The sequence below is a fragment of the Podarcis tiliguerta genome, assembly GCF_965153285.1.
Source record: "Podarcis tiliguerta genome assembly, chromosome: 16".
Classification (NCBI taxonomy): Eukaryota; Metazoa; Chordata; class Lepidosauria; order Squamata; family Lacertidae; genus Podarcis; species Podarcis tiliguerta.
Window position 1 is genome coordinate 6,240,628 of NC_139549.1, and position 21,276 is coordinate 6,261,903.

A 21,276-nucleotide genomic window follows, 5' to 3' on the forward strand; every position below is an offset into this window, starting at 1 on the left:
TTTGTGTAGCGCATGGTTTTTGTTATTTTTTGTTTCAACCGAAGATGTTAAATCCTGAAGTTTTGAATTGAAGTCTTTGAATTTATGGTGTTGGGGTGCTGCAGTGCTTGAAATGGTAGTTTATTCAGCCTTTGGTATGAACCGGTTCTGGGGAATACATGTCATGGTGTTTATAATGCATGGGTGCTGAAGGGTAAGGTTGAACAGGGTAATTCTGCCTTGCTGGAGAAGGTCCAGAATGCTCCAACTCATGGTGGGCAGGTCGTGGTTTGCTGCAGCAGCAGCAGCAGCCACCACCACTATGATGGCCTCTGGGCTGCTTTGGCACACACGCTGCCTGTCTACGAGTTTCATGCCATCTTCTTTCGTCATCATTCCTCATACCACTTCCACAACAGCCCATCTTTCCTGTAGCTGCGGTGATGCTGAAAAGGGATTAAAAGCATTTGAGAAAGGAGCAGTTATGGCACTCAGTATCTCCCACATGACTCTTTCCTGTCTCTGCAGAAGTTGTCATAAATTTCAAAACTGGCAAACAGAGGCTGCCGGCCACTTTTGAGGGACCTTCCAACTCATGAGTAATGCAGATGCCTATCTGAATGCTTGAGCTGTTTCAGTTGGGTTTGCCACCCACAGCCTCACACATCTCCACTGGAGGTCAGTCTTGTCCACCTAAAGGCTTGAGATATGGAAGGCTAATTGCAGCTTCCTATTCCTCTGCCCGGTCTTGCTACTTCAGAGGTGAGGAATGGAGGTGCCTCACCTCCTCAGCCACCTCCTACTAATGACCGTATCTGACATAGCCAACATAGTGCCCTTCAGAAGTTGTTACGGACTATCAGCTCCCATCAGCCCCAGCCAGCATGGCCAAAGGTCAAAAATGGTGTGAGCTATAGTCCAATGACATCTGGAGTGCACCACAGTAGGTACTCCTGAGCTAGATGCAGGTAGTATGAGTCTTCCAGCCAGAGTCTTCCAGCCACTTGAGCCATCTTACAGAGCTTCTCAGGAGTTTAAAAGCCACTCATTCTTTTACAGAAATGCCATTTTGAAACAACAACAGCCATTGTTTCCTGATACAGTAACAAACCAAAACAAGTTCAGAAATGAAACCTAGTGTGCCCAGTTGAAGTCTCACACCTGTTACTTTGAGCATTTAGCATGGTGGTCTCTCAGAACCAAGCCAAGCCCCTTGACTTTTCAAGGGGCTTTCTGTCTGGATATAAGCAAAGACACAAATTTGCATTCATGGCTGACAGGTGGAATCCAGCACTTCCTTTTTTCCCCAACAGAAGGTGCTATTCCACTAGAACACAGTCAGTGCTATTTTTCTAGAAAGAGAGGTACCGGAGCTCACCATGAGCTCCCTTGTTCTCTTATATTGGCAATGGTGACCACCTAAGAGGTGCTAGAACTGAGTTCTGGCAAGTTTTGCCTTTAAAAAAGCCCTGGAACACACATAGGGGGAATCTCTGTCCTTCCAGATGTTGCTGAACTTCCATTTCCCAACTCTCACCATCACTTATCAGGCAGGGATGGGGAACCAGTGGCCCTCCAGACATTACTGGATTACAGTTCCTGTCATCCTTCATCATTGGCCATGCTGGCTAGGGCTGATGAGATCTGGAGTCCATCTACATCTGGAATGACAAAGGTCCCTTGCCCTAGTGAATGGTCAGAGATGTCTGATGAGAGTTGGAGCCCAGCTGCATCTGCAAGGTACATCAGGTTCCCTGTCTCTGCATCAAAAGAAGACTCCTACCAGAAACAGAGAATATTTGGATGCAATCCAATGTACATTGGGTTGGATGCAAACACATGCAAGTGTGCGCGCGCACACACACACACATGGTAGGGGCTTCCACCCTTGCTTGCCAGACCATCTACCCCTCCCTTTACACATCACCCAAACCCCATTTCCTCACAGCTTCTCCAAGCCTCTCACCCCCCAACAGCAACTTTGAGCCTCCCCCACCCCGTATCTTCAAATATAATAAAATCCATTCATGCTCACCCTTTATGGCAGCTGTGCAGCAGAAGGCCAAAGTGCTCTGAGTGAATTATTTAGACCATAGGACAGACATCATTTTATACGGTGCCATGTACCTCCCCCAGGACGTGAGGCATAGCCCCAAATTGGAAAAGACATCATGCGTCTTAACCCGAACCACAACAGTCTTTTTGTGCCTTCATCCAACATCTGATCTTGGGCTCATTATTTTAAATGGAATGGCAATTTAGACCTTATTATGAAGAAAGAGATTGTTTGTGCTACCTAGCACTGAGAATATTCATATTTCGTGCTACAGAATGCTACTGCTTTTGTTTGTTTGTTTGGGTGTCTGTGAAACTTGCAAGAAGATATGGAATAGAATATCCTGGAAGAAGGCATGGCTTGTTGGGATACTGCTGGGGAGATGGGGGCATTTGGCAGGCCCCCAGCTGGCTCCAGCCACTGGCCGGCAGCTGGGCGACCTGCGGTACAGCATCAATCAGCAACACGAGCCTCAGAAACGTTCAGAAGCTGTGCACACTCTTATCAGCAGAGTGAATAAATCCTCACAATGGAACTGGCGGACAGAGACATGTGTAAGCATTATTTACAGGTATTTATTCAGCATAGTTCAGGAACAAAGGAAAAACATGTCTGCTTCCCTTCGTGTCTAGCAAAACTGCAGTAAAGCCAAAGCAATATACAAACGGAAGTTCCCAGCAGACTGTGCTGGAAGTAAACAGGCATGTGACACACAACAGTCATGCCTGTTCCTTTTAAGGTGGAACGGAACTATATCCTAACATGGCTGTAGTACTTAACACTCCATCCTGCAGCATCTATAGTTGGAGGCAGAATGCCTCTGAATGCCAGTTGTTGGAAATCACAATTTGGGAGAGTTGCTATTGACCTGCTATTGTTCCTGCTTGTGGGCTTCCCATTTGAGCACCTGGCTTGCTGCTCTGAGAACAAGGTAGTGAACTGGACAGGCCTATAGCCAAATTCAACAGGGATGTGAACATCACTTATTGGGATTCACAAGTGAGAAGAGTTGCTGTTGTGCTCACATTCTGCTTGCAGTCTTCCCACTGGGGCACTGGTTGGCCACTGTAAGAACAGAATCCTAGATAGGCCACCCTTGGTCTGATCCAGCAGAACCCTGCTTGTGTTCCTATGCTGAAAGCCCTATTTGTCTCAGTTAATACATCATTTGCAGGACTGCTGCCCAGAAGGGTTGGATTTGGGAAGGGCCATCTTAAGCATATCCAGCACCGTGGTGCAAAGAGCCAGTGTGGTGTAGTGGTTAAGAGCGGTAGACTCATAATCTGGTGAACCGGGTTCGTGTCTCCGCTCCTCCACATGCAGCTGCTGGGAGACGTTGGGCTAGTCACACTTCTCTGAAGTCTCTCAGCCCCACTCACCTCACAGAGTGTTTGTTGTGGGGGAGGAAGGGAAAGGAGATTGTTAGCTGCTTTGAGACTCCTTTGGGTAGTGATAAAGCGGGATATCAAATCCAAACTCCTCCTCCTCCTCCTCCTCCTCCTCCTCCTCCTCCTCCTCCTCCTCCCCCCCTTCTTCTTCTTCTTCTTCTTCTTCTTCTTCTTCTTCTTCTTCTTCTTCTTCTTCTTCTTCTTCTTCTTCTTCTTCTCCTCCTCCTCCTCCTCCTCCTCCTCCTCTGGCACCCCCCCAACAACTCCAAAACAAGGGAGGGGGTGGTGAAAAATGTCTTCTGCCTCCCCCACCGCCCCAATCCCTGGCGTGGTGGTGGCAATCAAGCAGGAAAACGTGATGGCGGACATGCTCTCCAGTGTCGGGGCGCCGGAGAAGGCAGCCCAGGAAGGCTGCGCGCTGCATTTCACCAGGAAGCAGGAGGAGGACAACAACTAGGAGCAGGGCTGTCTTTAGCAGATGCAGATGCTTGAGAGGGAAGCTCCTAAGCCTCTACTGGGATCGTTCTCCTCCTACGGAGGCTTGGGAAAGAAGCTGCATGCCCACCAGCCATATAGTTGGCAGGGCGGGGCACAGCTGGCGGGTGTGCACGGAAAGGGGAGGCTGCTGGCAAAGCCGTGCAGCTCCCCCACTCACTAGGGCACCCCTGAGAGACCGGCGCCCTGGCGCAACAAGCCACTTACACCAATGGGAAAGACGGCTCTGGATTTGGGGGCAATCTCATCACGTGTGGAGGTATGTGCCTATAGAGGTGCAGCCTCCCCAGCATTTTGGTGAGCTTCTTGGGCATATCAGCACCAATTTTCATGGTGTTGGGTACCAACTATTGGTAAGTTACAATACTACCTCCCTCTGCCCCCCCTCCCTACCTCTCTTCCCCCCTCCCAACCTTATACAGTATACAACATCATTGTCTCACATAGAATGTAAGTGATCTGTAGAAAAAACTCTACAACCTGAAAATAGAGACAATGTGTGTATGCTTGTAAGCCAAGAAAACCTTTAATAAAAACTATTTTGAAAAAAGAAAATACATTATTTGAAGAAGAAGAAAATCATTCCTGGGTACAAATCACAAAAGGTCCCTGATTCAATTTCTGGCATCTCCAGGTCAGGCAGGAAAGACCTCTGTCTAAAATCCTGGAGAGTCATCTCAATTTAGTGTTGACAAGACTGAACCAGAAGGACCAGTGGTCTGACTTGGAATAAGGCAACTTCCTGTGTTTGTTATTAAGTCATTTTCCTGTTCACAAGCCCAGCAAGCATTATATTGGAATTCAGGAATTTATCACATCATTCTACTACCAACTCACTTCTTGATCATGTTTGGATGAGTCCACATGTCTTCTAAAAACTTGTAGAAAAGCACCTGAACTTCTTAAGTAATCACACACACATGGCAAACACACAAACCTGTTCTATTTTCTAATATTACATAATGAGATAAATGGTGTGAGAAAAGAACACGACGGAACAGTTGGTTTACCACAAAGGCACAAGCCAGGAATGGTTGGATTCTAAACATGGTCACCACATCATCACCCAGTCACGAGAGGTGGTTCTGAAACCAATGTGCCTCAAATTTGATCACCTCCAGTGCTAAACTAATATGGTTGCTACCAGTATCACTGTGGAATAAAACACAAATAAAAAGGCAATGTAGGTTAGCTCAGTTGTAAACCTCTGGTTTTTTATGGTGCTCAGGTTGTCATTATGTAGGAATGGAAGCGGATTGAAAATGTGCGAGTCAATGTGTTGAATGTTGTATCAAGGGAACACCAAATTACCGGGGCTGACATGAGGAATGAAAGGCCTATATACAGCAGAGTCTCTCATTATTGAGGAGCTCCTGAGCTTTATAAAAAGGCCATGGGTCCCTCATACGTTCGCCCTTGCATCGCCTCACAGAGCCTTGACTATCCACAGGGTAAGTCAGACCACACCAAGAAAGCTTTAGTCCAAGGATGGAGAGTCTTTTTGGATTCCAACTTCCATTAGCTCCAGTCATCATGGCCAGTGGTCAGGGATGATGGCATTTGGATGTTCCATAAATTCCCCACCCCTGTCCTAGAAGCATGTCCCAATCAATCAGGGAGCACATTTAATGCACTTGCAGAGTTGGGGAATCCATGGCTCTCCAGAAAGTGTCTGGCACACTAACCAAGCTGAGTTTCCTATGGAAACAACTGAAGTAAACTTTATTGGCATGGCCAATGGTCAGGGATAGCAGTGGCTGCCTGGAGAAATGAGGAGAGATGTTGAGAATCTCTGCAGTTTGCAGATTCTGGGTTTCCTGGACATGTGGCAGGATGTAAGACAGAGAAGGGAAGCTTGTGGCTCTTCAAGATATTGTATGGAGGGTCCTTATACAGGAGCTCCATAACAAGATTGAGCATCTACGTAGGATCTTCTCTCCCAAATTCTCCAAGTCCTGACTCTAAATTTCATCTCATAACATGCAAACAACATGCAAACATGTCTTCCAGTGAGGTTTAAACAGCTTGGAGAGGGTCACAACAGAGTGGTTATAATCCAATGGGTGTGCAATGGGTGTGCAGAAATCCAAGTGGATTGTTTTGCCAGAGAAATAAGACAATGGCTTCTGAGTGTCAGAAAAAGCTCTTCCAGAAGGGAGAAGGTAGGGTTAACTTTCAGGTATGCTCAGTATGCTGGCAAATGGAAATCATTTTAAGACACTTCTTGAAAGTAGCATCACAATTAACTTTCCGCACATCAAAGTGTTGCTGGTAATTATTCTAGCAGCTGTGAGTCATGTGCAGTTGTAACAATCCATGGGAGATGAGGATAGCTTGGACTTCATGATTCAGTCATAGGGAAGGTTTTTCTCCCTTTCTCATAAAACTAGAAGTGCTTTCATATAACCTGTTTATTGAGGAATATTGTTTAATGAGTTTCTGTGTTTTTTAAAAAATTGACACTATATATTATAGTTCGTTGATTTTATTGTTGGCATTTGTTGATCCATCTGGCCATGGGATAGAAGATTTTTTATCAATCATCTCTCTCTCTTTCTCTCTCTTTCATCAAACTTGGCAGGTTGTGTCACCACCAATAGGTAGCCTTGCCAACTCCAGTATGACATATAGGAAGAGTTTATGTGTTTCTTTCTTAATTGAGAGGGGAGAGCACATCACAGAACAGCTTAGCATGCCATTCTGTGAAGCACTCCTCCTCAATCAAGTGTTGCTGTAGTGAGGTTAAATGGAGGGAGGGAGACACTTCACACAGCAGTTTAGCAAGTGACTGTGGGAAGCATCTCCTCCCTCCTTGAAAAGGGGCTGGGAGTTGAAGTGAGCTGGGAGAGGAGGGGCAGAGGCTTGGGGGAACTGTGGGTGGAAGGGGTGGGACAAGGTGTAATGGGAGGAGGGCCTGTGTCGGGGAAGGGGCATTGGCAAAAATGTTGGCAGGTAGGAGGGTTGGCAAGTGAAGTGAGCAAGAGCAGCAGCTCCTAGTATGTGTATATATAGATATATGGTGTAGAAATATATGGTATTGAGTTTATTTTTTTACACTTACTAGTTCAACCTATCTTCAAGGTTTGCTGTGTCTATTGAGCACCCAACCAGATTTGTTTGAAAGGAGATTAGATGCCATGTTGGCTAGTTGGGACAAGGGATGATGGAGAAATTTGTTTCAGCTTGCATTGAAAAATCAACTTACCAAATTTGCACTTTCAGAATTGCTACTTGAACTGAAGCACTGCCATACTTTGAAATTTGCACTTTTCTGATTTTTGTAATGCCATTCTCCAAGTAACGTACACCCAAAAAGGGGGCATATGCTGGGGGAAAGTGTTTCTATACCAGAGGGGGGGGGCAGGGAAGCCTCACCTAGCATAATCGATCACATGATGTGGTGCGAGCACGCCATTTGAATGGCAATGCCCATTAATTTTGGGGGGCCCTGGCCCCTTCAAATATTTTATGGTGGGGGGCAAAGACCCCTCAACCCCCAGGAGTTGGATCCTATGTTCTACACATTTATATATTAGTAAAAAAAAAAAAAAACTTTATATGGGGGAAATTGCTTTGCAAAAATGTACGTATAAGGGGAAAATGCATTAAAAATGTGTAATTTAGCAGAAATTCACACTAGAATGGTGATGAATTTTCAGGAGGATTCTTTTTTTTTTTTTTTTTAAAGGAAAATGGAGGTTAGCAATTTACCCTAATAAAAAGTGTTTGGTATGTTATTTTCTCCAATACATGCATTTTTATGTACACTGCAGCCTATGCATTTTTACGAACTGCATTGCAAAGTTCAGAAATGTGCAAATTTCAAAGGATTGCTGTCATTTGGTTTGCATATTGTTTCAGAAAATGCAGATTTGGCAGCTTTGCCTTTAAAGACAAACTGAAATCAATTTCTTTCCCATCCCTATGTCAGCCACAGGTCCACCATTGCCTTGTGGGGCAGAGGCATTGTAAAGTGTGAATTGGAGGGAGGCATTGACCATGCAATAAATATGTTGGCCACTCTGAGAACGGGATGCTGGACTAGGTAGGACTCTATGGTTTGTAGAAGCAAAGCTATGCTGGACTATCTTTTGGACCACTTGCCAATTTGTTTTCTATTCTTCCAGCCCCTCCTCCTCTTCTGGATACATAATGACCTGCTCTTCTGGGAGAGAGTCATACTTCAACTTGAACTCAGTATGGTACGACCCTGCAGGTTCTTGGCTGGATACCCGCCGCACGCCATTTTGCTATGGGAATAACACTTGTTGTATGACTTGTTGTGACAAAGATCTGCCCATCAGAGGAGGCCACAATTACCGCTGCTATGGCAGCCGATGTCTCTGCACTGGTACAGCCACAGAGTACTGCTGCCAAAGAGGGTCGTGCTGTGTCCGCAGGCCCTCAGGAGGCTGTCGGGATTATTGGGGCCGTCCTGCTGGAGAATGTCAAAATGGCGGGGGATTGGCTTGTGCCGAGAGCTGCCATGGAGGAGGATGCAGCACTGAAGGACCAGTCTGCAAAGAAGAATGCAACAGTAGGGCATAAGAAGAGACCTTCTGGATCAGGCTAAAGGCTCAGCATAGTCCAACATGTCATGGAATTCTACTCAATATTGATCCAGGGTAGATTCCAATGTGGAGCTAGCAGAGTAACAACTCAAACACATTGCAAGATTCCCAAAAAATATACCAGAGGCAATTAATATTTCATCCAGCAGAGCTTTACTGCTACTGAAGGCAAATGAGCATAATGGTCACAAATCCAATACATTCAGGATTGGCACTGTCCATAAGAAATCTAGTTGCAGCAGACTTAGCTTAAACTTACAATAACTTATAAAAAGTCTGAACCTTAACCCTAAGCATGCTATGTACAGAACACCACGCCAGAAGGAAAAGAAATAGAAAGAGTGAAATCCGGGCTCCTTCTGGCCTTACTTTTATCGTCAGCATGACCTTGAAGAAGAGAACAGAAACAGAACCAGTTTAAGCCAGCTGTACTTAGCTTCTCTGAAGGAATAACCCAAACATCATGAACCTTCTGCTTGTTTCTTTCACACAAAGCAGCTTCCAGAACCCTTTTGAATTAATTAGAATAGGAAAGATCTCTCCACATCAGATCAATACTTTCTGCACTAAGAAATGCAAACTGACATCTCATCCAGCTTTGTGTTCTCACAGAGGAACTGGGCTAGAACTATGGGAACTCTGCAAGCACAATCTGAACGCAACAGTCCTCTCCCCACATGTGATTCCCAATAACTGGCTTCACATTCAGAGGCTTCTTGCTTCTGACAGTGGAAATAGAACGTAGCCATTGTGTCTAGTAGGCACTTATAGCCTTATACGTCATGTGTTTATCCAATCTTCTTTAAAGCCAAGTTAGTGGCCATTACTATCTTTTGTGGGAATAAATTCCATAGTTTCACTGTGTACTGCACAGTTTGTTATTGTTTGTTAATTTTTGTGTGTTTATATTGTAAGCCACCCTGTGATCCTCAGAGAAAGGGCAGTATAGAAATGTTAGCAGCAGCAATAATAATCCATTCTTAATGGATGACTAATCCTGCTTAAAGATATCCAGCAAGGGAGAGTCCTCTATAGGCCACTGGTTGCATTGCCAAACTGCTGTGTCTGCCAATCAGTGGCGTAGCATGGAGGGTGCAGGGGGGCCGGCCGCACCGGGCGCAACATCTGGGGGTTAGGGTTAGGGGTGCAAATCCACGGGTTAGGGGGCACAAATTACTTACCTTGCCCCGGGTGCTGACAACCCACGCTTCGCCACTGCTGCCAATAGGTTTTCCTTAATGTTCAAATGGAATCTGAACTCCCCTGTCCATTGTGCCGATCAGACCCAGTCTCCACCCTCTGGGACAGCAGAAAATATATATTTGCCTTGTATTCATCATGTATTTCTATGGCTTGAAAAAGTTTCACTGCCACTGAAGCATAGGGGATGCCGAAGAGGAAACCCACTTGTATTCATATTGTGTTTCCTCTTCTCCTTATACCATTCAGGAACAAAAACAAAGCATTGTTCTTTCCTGATCAGTGAATTGCAGACTGCATATAGACAATGAAAGCAGTGCTGCGAGTGACATGCAAATGCTGTCGATGCCTCCGGGCCATTGCAAGCAGCTCAGGGTTATTACAGGCAACCAAAGGTTATAGGCAACTTGCTGTACAGGCTGGAGCCTGCAACACCTGGATATCAGCAGCCCAGGCCAGATCTCTGGCCCAGTTTCCAGTGGTGCTGATTTTACCATTCCTGGGTTCATGCTTGCAGTAGAAGGGAAATAGGACTCTCTGTGAAAGGTATGATTTTGCACCCCAAGAGATTATATTGAATAACCAAGGGGCCCACTTAAATGTGGATGGGGAAGATTATATATGTCACCTTGAGCTCTTTGGAGAAAAGGTGGACTATAGATGATACCTCGGATTACAGATGCTTCAGGTTACAGACTCTGCTAACCCAGAAATAGTATCTTGGGTTAAGAACTTTGCTTCAGGATGAGAACAGAAATCGGGCTCCGGTGGCGCAGCAGCAGCAGGAGGCCCCATTAGCTAAAGTGGTACCTCAGGTTAAGAACAGTTTCAGGTTAAGAACGGACCTCCAGAATGAATTAAGTTCTTAACACGAGGCACCACTGTACTACTACTAATAATAATCACAATCACAATACTAAATATAGAGAGAGGCCCACTCCAATTGTGTTTATGAATTGTTTTAAGCTGTTTTAATGCTGTATTTTATATAGCAGTAACCCACCCCAGGACTTTCTAGTTTTTACTAGGTAGTAAATCAATAATCTCACCAGTATTATTTTTCTAGCATCTGAGAATGAAGTATCGATTAGAGAAGATCACTGGCAAACTTCCAGGAAACAACATAAGTAAACGTCAGGGGCACAGGAGTTGCATGCTGGGAAATTCAGCATTGCTGGCACCCACAAATGCAATATATTTTGTAGGGGTTAAGTCAATCTATTCTTCTTTAGTATACTGGAGGTACAAACAGTCATCCTGGCTACATTATTTTACAGTATATTCCTTCTCACCATAGGCAAGTGGCAATATGCAATATTCTAAAGCCACAGGGCTGTGGTAGACATACTTTGGAGACGCATTATGAGATGTGTGGCTAGATAGCACATCCTTCTTGCATGGTTTATGGCTCCCTCTCCTCCATACTTCATAGTGCTGCTCCCTCACTTTACATGGCACCCATGCATATGGATGGATTTTTAATTATTCTGAATGTAATGGATTGGTTTATATGTTTTCTAATATTCTTGGAAGCAATCTTGGCATTAAACAGAGCAACAACAAACAATGCCCTGTGAAAGGCTAAATTGCAGGGTTAGTCTCCTTGAAATTCAACCACTTAAATAGTTTAACATTTCCTAGAGCAGCAGTTCTCAACCTGTGGGTCCCCAGATGTTGTTGGAGTACAACTCACATCATCCCTGAGCTCTGGCCTTGCTAGCTAGTGATGATGGGAGTTGTAGTCCAACATCTGGGGACCCACAGGTTGAGAACTGCTGTCCTAGAGTCTTCATGTGATGACTGACCCATCTTGAGGGTACAACCAAGGTTAACAGGTCCAGGAGCTCAAACGAAAAGCCATTACACTTACACACACACACACACACAATTTATTTTAAAAAGCAAGGGTCATTAGAGAAAGAGAATTTCAAAGGACAACACAACTCAGAAGCAAAGTGTGGTGTAGTGGTTAAGAACGGTAGTCTCGTAATCTGGGGAACCGGGTTCGCGTCTCCGCTCCTCCACGTGCAGCTGCTGGGTGACCTTGGGCTAGTCACACTTCTCCGAAGTCTCTCAGCCCCACTCACCTCACAGAGTGTTTGTTGTGGGGAAGGAAGGGAAAGGAGAATGTTAGCCGCTTTGAGACTCCTTAAAGGGAGTGAAAGGCAGGATATCAAATCCAAACTCTTCTTCTTCTTCTTCTTCAAAGAAAACAACAAAACTGTCTTATCCGGCTAAAGACTAACAACACTTACACAAAATACAGGAAGTTGAGCAGGAAGGCGAACTTCAATCTGGCATCATGTCAAGCAACTACACCTTCACAATGAACATTTAAGGGAATACTGGTCCAAGTCTCATAACCAGAGGCAGTCAATCAGGAAATACAGGTGGTTAAGCCTTTGAGAAAATGGGCATTCAGTCCTTCTATCATAAAGCAGCAAACACCTGTTTGCACCACAAGTTCTTAATTAACTAATTTTCCTTAGAGCTGGCCTTGAGAGCCTAATAAAGAACACCTGCACTCAGATTCAATACGCTGGGATTTCTAGCGGCTTCTAACACAAATTAACAAATTAGGCTTGGGGGGGGGGAGGGAGAGACTGTTTCTCCACACTTAATTGGAATGTTCTCCCCATCTCTGAAAGTTGAGCTGGCCTGTTTCCCCTGTGGTGCAACAATTTGTGTTCACTGCATCTGTGACTGGGTTTAACGAGGCAAGGTAAATCTATTCACTTGTTTCCTTGCATTAGAAACTTCCAGACCAGGTAGTCTCTGAAAGCTGTTTGCGATCAAATAAGCATATGACATTTTTAAACACACACACACACAAGCATTTATAATCTCCTATTATGCCTGCAAAATAGAAAAACTATTAAAGGCCAAATGGTCTGCTGAACTCTACCGCATGATACCCAGCTGCATTCACCATTGGGGGGAGAACAAGGAACTGGAGTCAAATTCATTTGCAGGAGCATTCCGAGGTGGGGTGGCGGTCCGTCCTGGGTGTCATTCCAAAGGGGGGGGTGACGAAATGCTGACCCCCGATTGGTGGTACCCCCGGGGCATGCAGCGTACCCCCGGATCTGCGCCAAGCCCCTGGGACACGTGCCAGGCCCCCCAGGATGCACACCATGCCCCCCATGGGTGGTGTGCCACGCCCTTCGGGATGCACACCACACCCCAGGAGGAGTGTCGCTCCAGGTATCGGAGCAGGATGCTTCTCCTATGTCCATTTGCAAGAAAGGTGTCTGGCTGAATGGTTACAGAAAGAAAAGAAAAATGAAATTGGGGAAAAAGGCTTACTGTAAACACAGAGAAGGCACTTCTGTCACTGGAAGCAACTGAATGGGGAGCACAGTGGTGGGGTAGGTTTATATACCACCTGCCAAGCCCTGTTCTGCTTCTGATATCTAGTCATGACCAGCATCTTTACAAAGAAATGCTTCCACTTAATGCTTTCATCACTCAGAGCAATTATCTCCTGAGTCACCTCTTCTGATGTTTATCTCATCTTGTATGTCATTTGTCCTCTGCATGTTAGTCCAAAACGAATTAAAGGGCGGTCCCCGCCTTTGAAACTTTTAATAGCACTCTAAATGAATTTTCTGGAAACGGTAGCCTTGCACTGCAGAGCTTTCCGTCAATAGGGCATGGAAACAAGGGGCCCAGATCAGCAAAGAGATAAAACAAAACAAAGGAGAATCATTCCAAAGCAGAATGAACCACCCTCAAAACAATTGCAAGCATCTAAAAGCAGTTGCGGTTAAAATAATTTTAAGTGCAATTGCAATTAGAAACATGCTCCCATCCAGCGATCTTGAGATTTGCCAGGAACAGCCCACAAAATTCCCGCTTAAACAGGAATATTTTAAAATTCTTCCTGAAAGGTAATAATCATGCAGATTGGAGCAGCTTACTGGAGAGGGCATTCCACAACGAGAAGGACTATTTGATATGGCAATATAATTGGGGAAGATCCAAACACATTGCTGCATGATCGTATCAGCTTCATTGCTAATGAGAACATTCCATTAGAATGAAGAAGCCAACTCTAAGTCTGTCTATTTGCTCCTCCCTCCCAGCCTGCTTTCCTTTTATGAGCCCGTCAAGATCCTGAGATCATAAGCACAGACCCTTCTCTTTATGCTTAACCTCCAGGGAAGGTCCAGGAGTTGTCAATGGGAGAATGGGCCATCTCTGCAGAAGCATTCTGCATTCTCTGCAGAATGCTCTCCCCAGGGAGACTCACCTGGCGCTACGCCTGTCATCAATTCAGTGCCAGGTGAATACCCATTTGTATTTAATAATAAATAATAATAATAATTTTTAATTTATATCCCGCCCTCCTCAGGGCGGCTAACAACAATAAAATAATACAACATGCTAAAATCATTTCATTATAAAATTAATTCAAAACAAACTGATGGCAACCATTGGGCTAGATTGCCAAAGGAGGGAGTCAGGCTGTGCCCTGACCAAAGGCCTGGTGGAACAGCTCTGTCTTGCAGGCCCTGCGGAAAGATGTCAAGTCCCGCAGGGCCCTAGTCTCTCGTGGCAGAGCGTTCCACCAGATCGGAGCCACAGCCGAAAAAGCCCTGGCTCTGGTTGAGGCCAGCCTAACCTCTCTGTGGCCTGGTACCTCCAAGATGTTTTTGTTTGAAGATCGTAAGTTCCTCCGTGGGACATACCAGGAGAGGCGGTCCCGTAGGTACGAGGGTCCTAGGCCGTATAGGGCTTTAAAGGTTAAAACCAGCACCTTAAACCTGATCCTGTACTCCACCGGGAGCCACTGCAGTTGGTATAGCATCGGTTGAATGTGATCTCGTAGCGAGGACCCCATAAGGAGTCTTGCCGCGGCATTCTGCACCCATTGGAGTTTTTTTTTAATAACATTCACACAATTTCATTACAAATGACTATAAATCACTTTTTCTTTAGTGGGAAATGATGTATGGATTTAATAAACTAAACCTTTAAATTTTATTTTATTTTATATTTTTTTAAAATACTTTTATTTTGCTTTAAACAAATACAGATAAACATAAACAACCAAAATTACAAGAGAAAAATCTTTAATAATAATAATGGGAAAAAAACTATTTAAAAAACTACAAAAAATATCGAAGTACATGGCATAGAACATAAGCCATTATGGGAAAGAAGAAAGGAAAAAGGAAAGGAGGAGGAGGAGGGGGGGGAGAGAAAAAGAAAAAAAGGGGGGAGAGAGGAAATAGACGAGCCTTCTTGTGTTTTGGCTCATTTTCCTCTTTATTTACATTTTTATTATTTTCCAGCGCTTTGAAAACTGTTTTTGCACACATTATTGTTTGAACACAAATAATCAACAATGAACACAAATAATCAACAATCAACTCCACCAGCTGAGGTTCTGAAGACCCCTATAGGATACCAACAGCAATCCTCTTACAGCTGTAGCTTATTACTTAACTTCCATGTTTGCTTATTTCATTTATATCCCACCTTCTTTTTTTTATCGAAGTCATTTTAATAATACAAAGGACTTCTGAGCAATGAGTTGAAAACAGTGCAATGAGCATGCATGCCTGATATCAACTTGAGCTGCCTGACACCACTGCTGCTTCCTTGCTTACCAGTCTGCTTGCTGTTCTGTCTTCACACTGGAGTTGCACGACAACCTTGCATTTTTATTATATAGTAAAATTTATTTGGCAGATTTGTAAACTGTTTTAAAGTCCTAAATGGCCTCAGCCCAGTATACCTGAAGGAGCGTCTCCACCCACATCGTTCAACCCGGACACTGAGGTACAGCTCTGAGGGTCTTCTACTGGCTCCCTCACTGCGAGAAGTGTGGTTGCAGGGAACCAGGCAGAGGGCCTTCTTGGTGGTTGCACCCGCCCTGTGGAACGTCCTCCCAACCTTCAGATATCTTCTAATACTCAGGTGGTTGTTTGTCTCCTTGATGACAAACAACCATCTGACTTTTAGAAGATATCTGAAGGCAGCCCTGTTTAGAGAAGAATACATCACAGGGTTGTCATAAGCCAGTGTAAAGCCATCTCTCCATCTCTCAGCCTCATCTCCTCCACACTGCAATATGTGGATAATGAGCTCCATTAGCATTGGAATCCACAGACACACAGGGCTTTCTCAGCACCTGAAGTGCAGTCTCTAACGACAAAATCATATTGCATGCCAATGTAAATATTTCTGTTCCCGTCTCCCCAAATCCCTTGCAGTGCCAAGGAGGATATTGGCATACCACGAAGAGAGCCATTATTCCTGTTCTTCACAGAAAACATAGATAGAGGCATGACATCATCCTTATGAGAGATTATTGGATGAGGAGACACCTCAGTTCATTTCCGGTTACAGACGCTTTTCGAATTTAGGTATTGGTCCCAATGTGCAGATACCATGATATTGTGTGGGCAGGTTGTCTTGCTCGATCTCCTTTATTTGCAAAAAGAGTTTGTTTTTTGTTGTCTCTTGAATTTGGGGAGCAAGGCTCTCAGTTCTAGGGTTGCCATACGTCCGGAGTCATACTTTAACAGTGTCTGGGTAGAAATCAGCCAAATGTCCAGAAAAATCTGGACATATGGCAGCTCATGTTGGAAATGCCAATTTCCCCTTAAAATAGCTCAAAAAAAAAAAATATTCAGAAACTTTGCCTTCCCCCAAAAAACCTCAACAAATTTTCTGTCCAGATTTTCACTGTTTGAAATATGGTGACCCTATGCAGCTAGCCACTATGGATGGACTCTGCCTCCACTGTCAAAGGCAGTAGCCCTTTGAATGCCATTTGCTGGAAATCTGCTGGGCAGAGTGCTCTGGTACCCATGCCTTGCTTGTAGGCTCACCCCAAACATCAGAATGCTGGACTAGATGGGCCATTTGCCTGATCCAGCAGGGGACTTCTTATGTTCTTTCCACTGTGGATTAGCTTTCACTCCATCTGCACCTTACATTTAAAGCAATCGTGATCCAACTTTAACCATTTGTGGTTCTCATCAAAGAATCCTGGGGACTTGCTTGGTCCCTGCTCCTGCCAACCTAGCAGTTCAAAAGCACGTCAAAGTGCAAGTGCATAAATAGGTACCGCTCTGGCGGGAAGGTAAACAGCATTTCCATGCGCTGCTCTGGTTTGCCAGAAGCAGCTTAGTCCTGCTGGCCACATGACCCGGAAGCTGCACGCCGGCTCCCTTGGCCAATAAAGCGAGATGAGTGCCGCAACCCCAGAGTTGGCCACAACTGGACCTAATGGTCAGGGGTCCCTTTACCTTTATAAGATGCTAACATAGGTCTGGGGAAATGTTGGCCCTTGAGATGTTGCAGAATCACATGCCCCAGCATTCCTGGCCATGCTGCAAGGGGTTGATGGAATCTGTCATTCAGTAACATCTGGAGTGCCAATGGTTCCCCTTTAGCTCACAAATGCATGCACAAAGAAAATGTTGAGGTGCACCAGATGTAAAAAGGAACACCAGTGTAAAGAATAATTGAACTGCAGAATACAGTCTTAGCTTAGCATATGATTTTATTGATTACTATTGTCCAAATAGGGACCAAAGCAGAAAAGGGATATATATATATATATATATATATATATATATATATATCTTTTTCAGATCACATTTCAGGATGAATGAAAGACGCTGGAATTTCCATTCCAGATGGAGAAAACATGTGATACATTTTTATGCAGGGAGTAAGACATGCAATAGGTGCAGGGGGGCGGGGAGGGTGTTCCGCTTCTTTCAGCCAGAGGCGACTCAAGAGAATATGTTGACCCTTCAGACACCAAACAGGCCTTCCTTGGGAGACATGTCTCCTTTACTTCTGCTGGCCTGGCCACTGGGGAGTTTGCTTCGTCTGCTGCTGGCAAGGGGGTGGGACAACCACAGGAGGAATGCATGGAGGTGGGATGACCACAGGAGGTTGTTTTGGGCACCGTGGTGGGACAACCTGAGGAGGGTTGCATGGAGGTGGAGTAACCACAGGAGGTTGCTGATGGCAGGAGTCCTGTGGTTTGTTGCAGCATCCTCTATTGTTGCGGGAGCACATCTTGATATCGGTCAAATTTGGAGTCCTGTGAGAAATGAAGAAATAGCATTTCAAGGAAGGTCCAGCACAAGCATATCTTTCTTAGCCTTCCACTCAAAGCAGCTCACAATATGGTGGCCTTCCCTCCCTGTAGGAGGCATCTATAATGTTCTGTTTGTGTTAGAAGCTGAAATCGATTTCTAAATGGAGCCAGTGTGGCTTAGTGGCTAGAGCACCAGGCTAAGATCTAGGAGACTTGAGTTTAAATCCCTACCCAGCCACCAATCTTACTGGGTGACCTTGAGCCGGTCAAGTCCTCTCAGGCTAACCTACTCCACAGAGTTGTGAAGATAAAATGTATAGGACGAAAACTACGTATCTTGAGCTCCTTGGAGGAATGATGACGCAATTCAAATGTAAGTAAATAAATCCATATTTTAACTGTTGTGGGTCTCACCCAGTGTACACCCAATGTACACTGGATATCTAATTTTGTAAAACAGGAACATATAAAGCTTCCTTTTTCTGAATCAAACTATTAGTCAATCTAGCATCTCCTGGTAGACTTGGGATTATCCCCTTTCTAATCCCTAGAAAACCACTGCCAATCAATGCTAACAATTCTAATCAAGACTAGTCAGTGGTACCTGACTCAGCGTAAGGCAGCTTTCTGCGCTCCTAGTAGCTGAGGCCAACGTGTACCTATATTGAGGTTCAGAATAGGGGAAACCATCACCCCCTTTGTTGCTCCTTGACTGAAAATACAGTATGCTCATCTGGCAAAGCAAGTGATCCAGACTAAAGGAGCTCCTGCTCCCTAACCTCTTTAAGGGAGAAAATATGCCTTGGACTCTAGTGCCTTCAAGACTAGCCTATACATGAACGTAGGAAGTGGCCACATGCTGAGTCAGATCATTGATCACTGAGCCATTTCTACATTGTCTACACAGTGATTGGCAGTGGCTTTCCAGGGGGTGATTTCAGCCCTACCTGGAGATGTTAGGAGCTGAAACTAGGATCTTTTGTATGCAAAGTAGATGCTCTGCTACCAAGTTAAGAACATTGCCAGAGATTCTCTTGACTCCTTCATTCACCAATGCCTATAATCTGTCAATTACTTGCTAGCACATTTCACTTAAAATCTCTGCCCAGAGATGGTTTTCAAAGCCCATGCTAGTTTTACTCAGAGGATACCCATAGGGACAATAGACGTGGCTAACAAAGCTTCATTCATTTCATTGTGTCTATTCTAAGTAGAATGCAGTTAAATCCAACCCAAAGACACCTAATCTGGAAACTAGGTTATACCCATGCATCTTGAATAATCAAAGTTCAGACCTCCCACAAATATAATCAATAGAGTGGGTGGTATCTCCAGACTTACCCCAAATGCCAACTGGAAAAACTGCAATAGTGAAGATCCGAAGTGTATGTCTGGATCCTTGGAGGGTGAGACCTTTTATACGGTCCCCTTGCCTTACTTCTGGAAATGAATTTCCCCTCTTGCGCAATATTGCCCTTCAAGCCATGAGCAAATCTTCGATGGATGGGCCCCACCCCTTGGAAAAGTGCCACCAGGAAATAATAGGATCATGTATGCAATACAGCAGGCGCCGGATCGCGTTCCAGGGGGTGATTCTGTGCCGTGTAACTTAATTAATTGCCTTTGTCGGAAACCTGCAGATCAACAAACATTGGGCAACTTTTGGGATAAATAAATACAATGCCTGGCAGGAGAAACCTATCACAGGATGTCTTCCTAGATTATTTGAAGACAGATCATGGGGAAGATAACAGTCATTGATAAAGAAAGGCAATATCCGGTAGGATAATCACTTTGGGTTATGTTTTACAGTATGTTTTGAAGACACATCATGGAGATGATTGTTTCTTAGAACTATGTTTGATATTTTACAGGGACAGTCCTGGATTTGCAGAAGCTGTCCCAGTTTCTGATTTGATCCCGGAATGTTCCACTTTTCCTTGGGACATCCCTACTTTCATCAGAGAAATGTTGGAGAGAATGGAATTGTTGTTGTTTAGTCGTTCAGTCGTGTCCGACGCTTTGTGACCCCATGGACCAGAGCACGCCAGGCACTCCTGTCTTCCACTGCCACCCGCAGTTTGGTCAGACTCATGTTTGTAGCTTCGAGAACACTGTCTAACCATCTCGTCCTCTGTCTTCCCCTTCTCCTTGTGCCCTCCATCTTTCCCAGCATCAGGGTCTTTTCCAGGGAGTCTTCTCTTCTCATGAGGTGGCCAAAGTATTGGAGCCTCAGCTTCAGGATCTGTCCTTCCAGTGAGCACTCAGGGCTGATTTCCTTAAGAATGGATGCGTTTGATCTTCTTGCAGTCCATGGGACTCTCAAGAGTCTCCTCCAGCAGGAGAGAATGGAATAGGATGTCCCTATTTTCATCAGAGAAATGTTGGAGGGCATGCTGCTAGAGAGCATGATGTGGTGCAGGAGCCTCTCAATTCCCGGAATAGGGACACATCTGACACCAAAGAACACTAACACTTACGCAGTGCGTTCTGGGTGTAAGAGTCAACAAAGGGTTTTTAGCCATTGTTTTTATTTCTGCTTCATTGCACATATATAAAAAATGTGTATTTCAGCTTTTTGTTTCTGAAGCGAGACCCCACAATGCCTTTGGAATGATGGTTAAGTGGGGTTGGTGAGCAGCACAAGTGCAGGGAGTGGAGGCCCTAGTGCATTTAAAGCACTATGATGCCATGGCTTCCCTCAAAGTATCTTGGGAGATGTAGTTTCTTAAGGGAGCTGAGACCCCGATTCCTCCTAAACAGCAACAATTTTCAGAGTAGTTGAACAATCAATCCCTCTTCCCAGGGAAACCTAGGAACTATAACACTGGAAATGGAAGAGGGTATCCTCCTGATAACTCTCATCACTCTGAATGGACCACAGTGCCTATCTCTGTGGACACACAGAGCGTTGCCCTTGTGCAGTTAATGGCTCCTTGCTGGGAGTTCCTGGGCGTTCTGTCCACGTTGCGAGATGGGCTGTCCTCCCCTCCTACTCCAGGATTGGGACTCATTCTTCCTGGCAACAGCACAGCGATCGGTGAGTGGGGACAGGCCGTCAATCATTCAAGAGCACTCAGTCTCTCCCATTCATGCCTCCCCCCCGTTCCATCTGACCGCAACCTCAGATCAGACGCAGCAACCCACTGAATTTAAGCATATTAGTCAGTAGAGGAAAAGAAACTAGCTAGGATTCCCTCAGTCGGCGGCGGCTGTGGTGGCGGGGGAAGAGTTTCAACTTTTAAAGTGTTATCATAATGGTTTATGTGTGTGGTGTGGCATTGGCCAGGTCCTCATTAATTGATTAATTAATTTTATAATAGCCATACAACACTTGATGGTAAAAAAACAAACAAATGAAGCATTTTACGGAAAAGATAAAGCGATAAAATCATCAATAAGAACCCCCCCAAAAAAAATAATAATAGTAATTTAAGAGTTTCAAAAAGTGAAAATAACATTAGTCTAAAACAAGCACCCATAGGAGAACAATGGTCAGAGAGAGTGTGTTTAGCTGAA

General features: G+C 44.8%; 2 long non-coding RNA genes across 2 annotated transcripts; both read right to left on the reverse strand.

The window, feature by feature from the left end:
• LOC310666268 lies at positions 1-3,073 on the reverse strand. Its single transcript, XR_014505829.1, has 2 exons — positions 2,015-3,073; positions 1-425 (listed from the first exon to the last, which is right to left on the reverse strand). It is a non-coding gene; the product is annotated as an uncharacterized lncRNA (long non-coding RNA).
• A 14,117-nt stretch (positions 3,074-17,190) lies between these two features.
• LOC310666354 lies at positions 17,191-19,436 on the reverse strand. Its single transcript, XR_014505891.1, has 2 exons — positions 19,099-19,436; positions 17,191-17,760 (listed from the first exon to the last, which is right to left on the reverse strand). It is a non-coding gene; the product is annotated as an uncharacterized lncRNA (long non-coding RNA).
• Between the last annotated feature and the right edge of the window lie 1,840 nt (positions 19,437-21,276).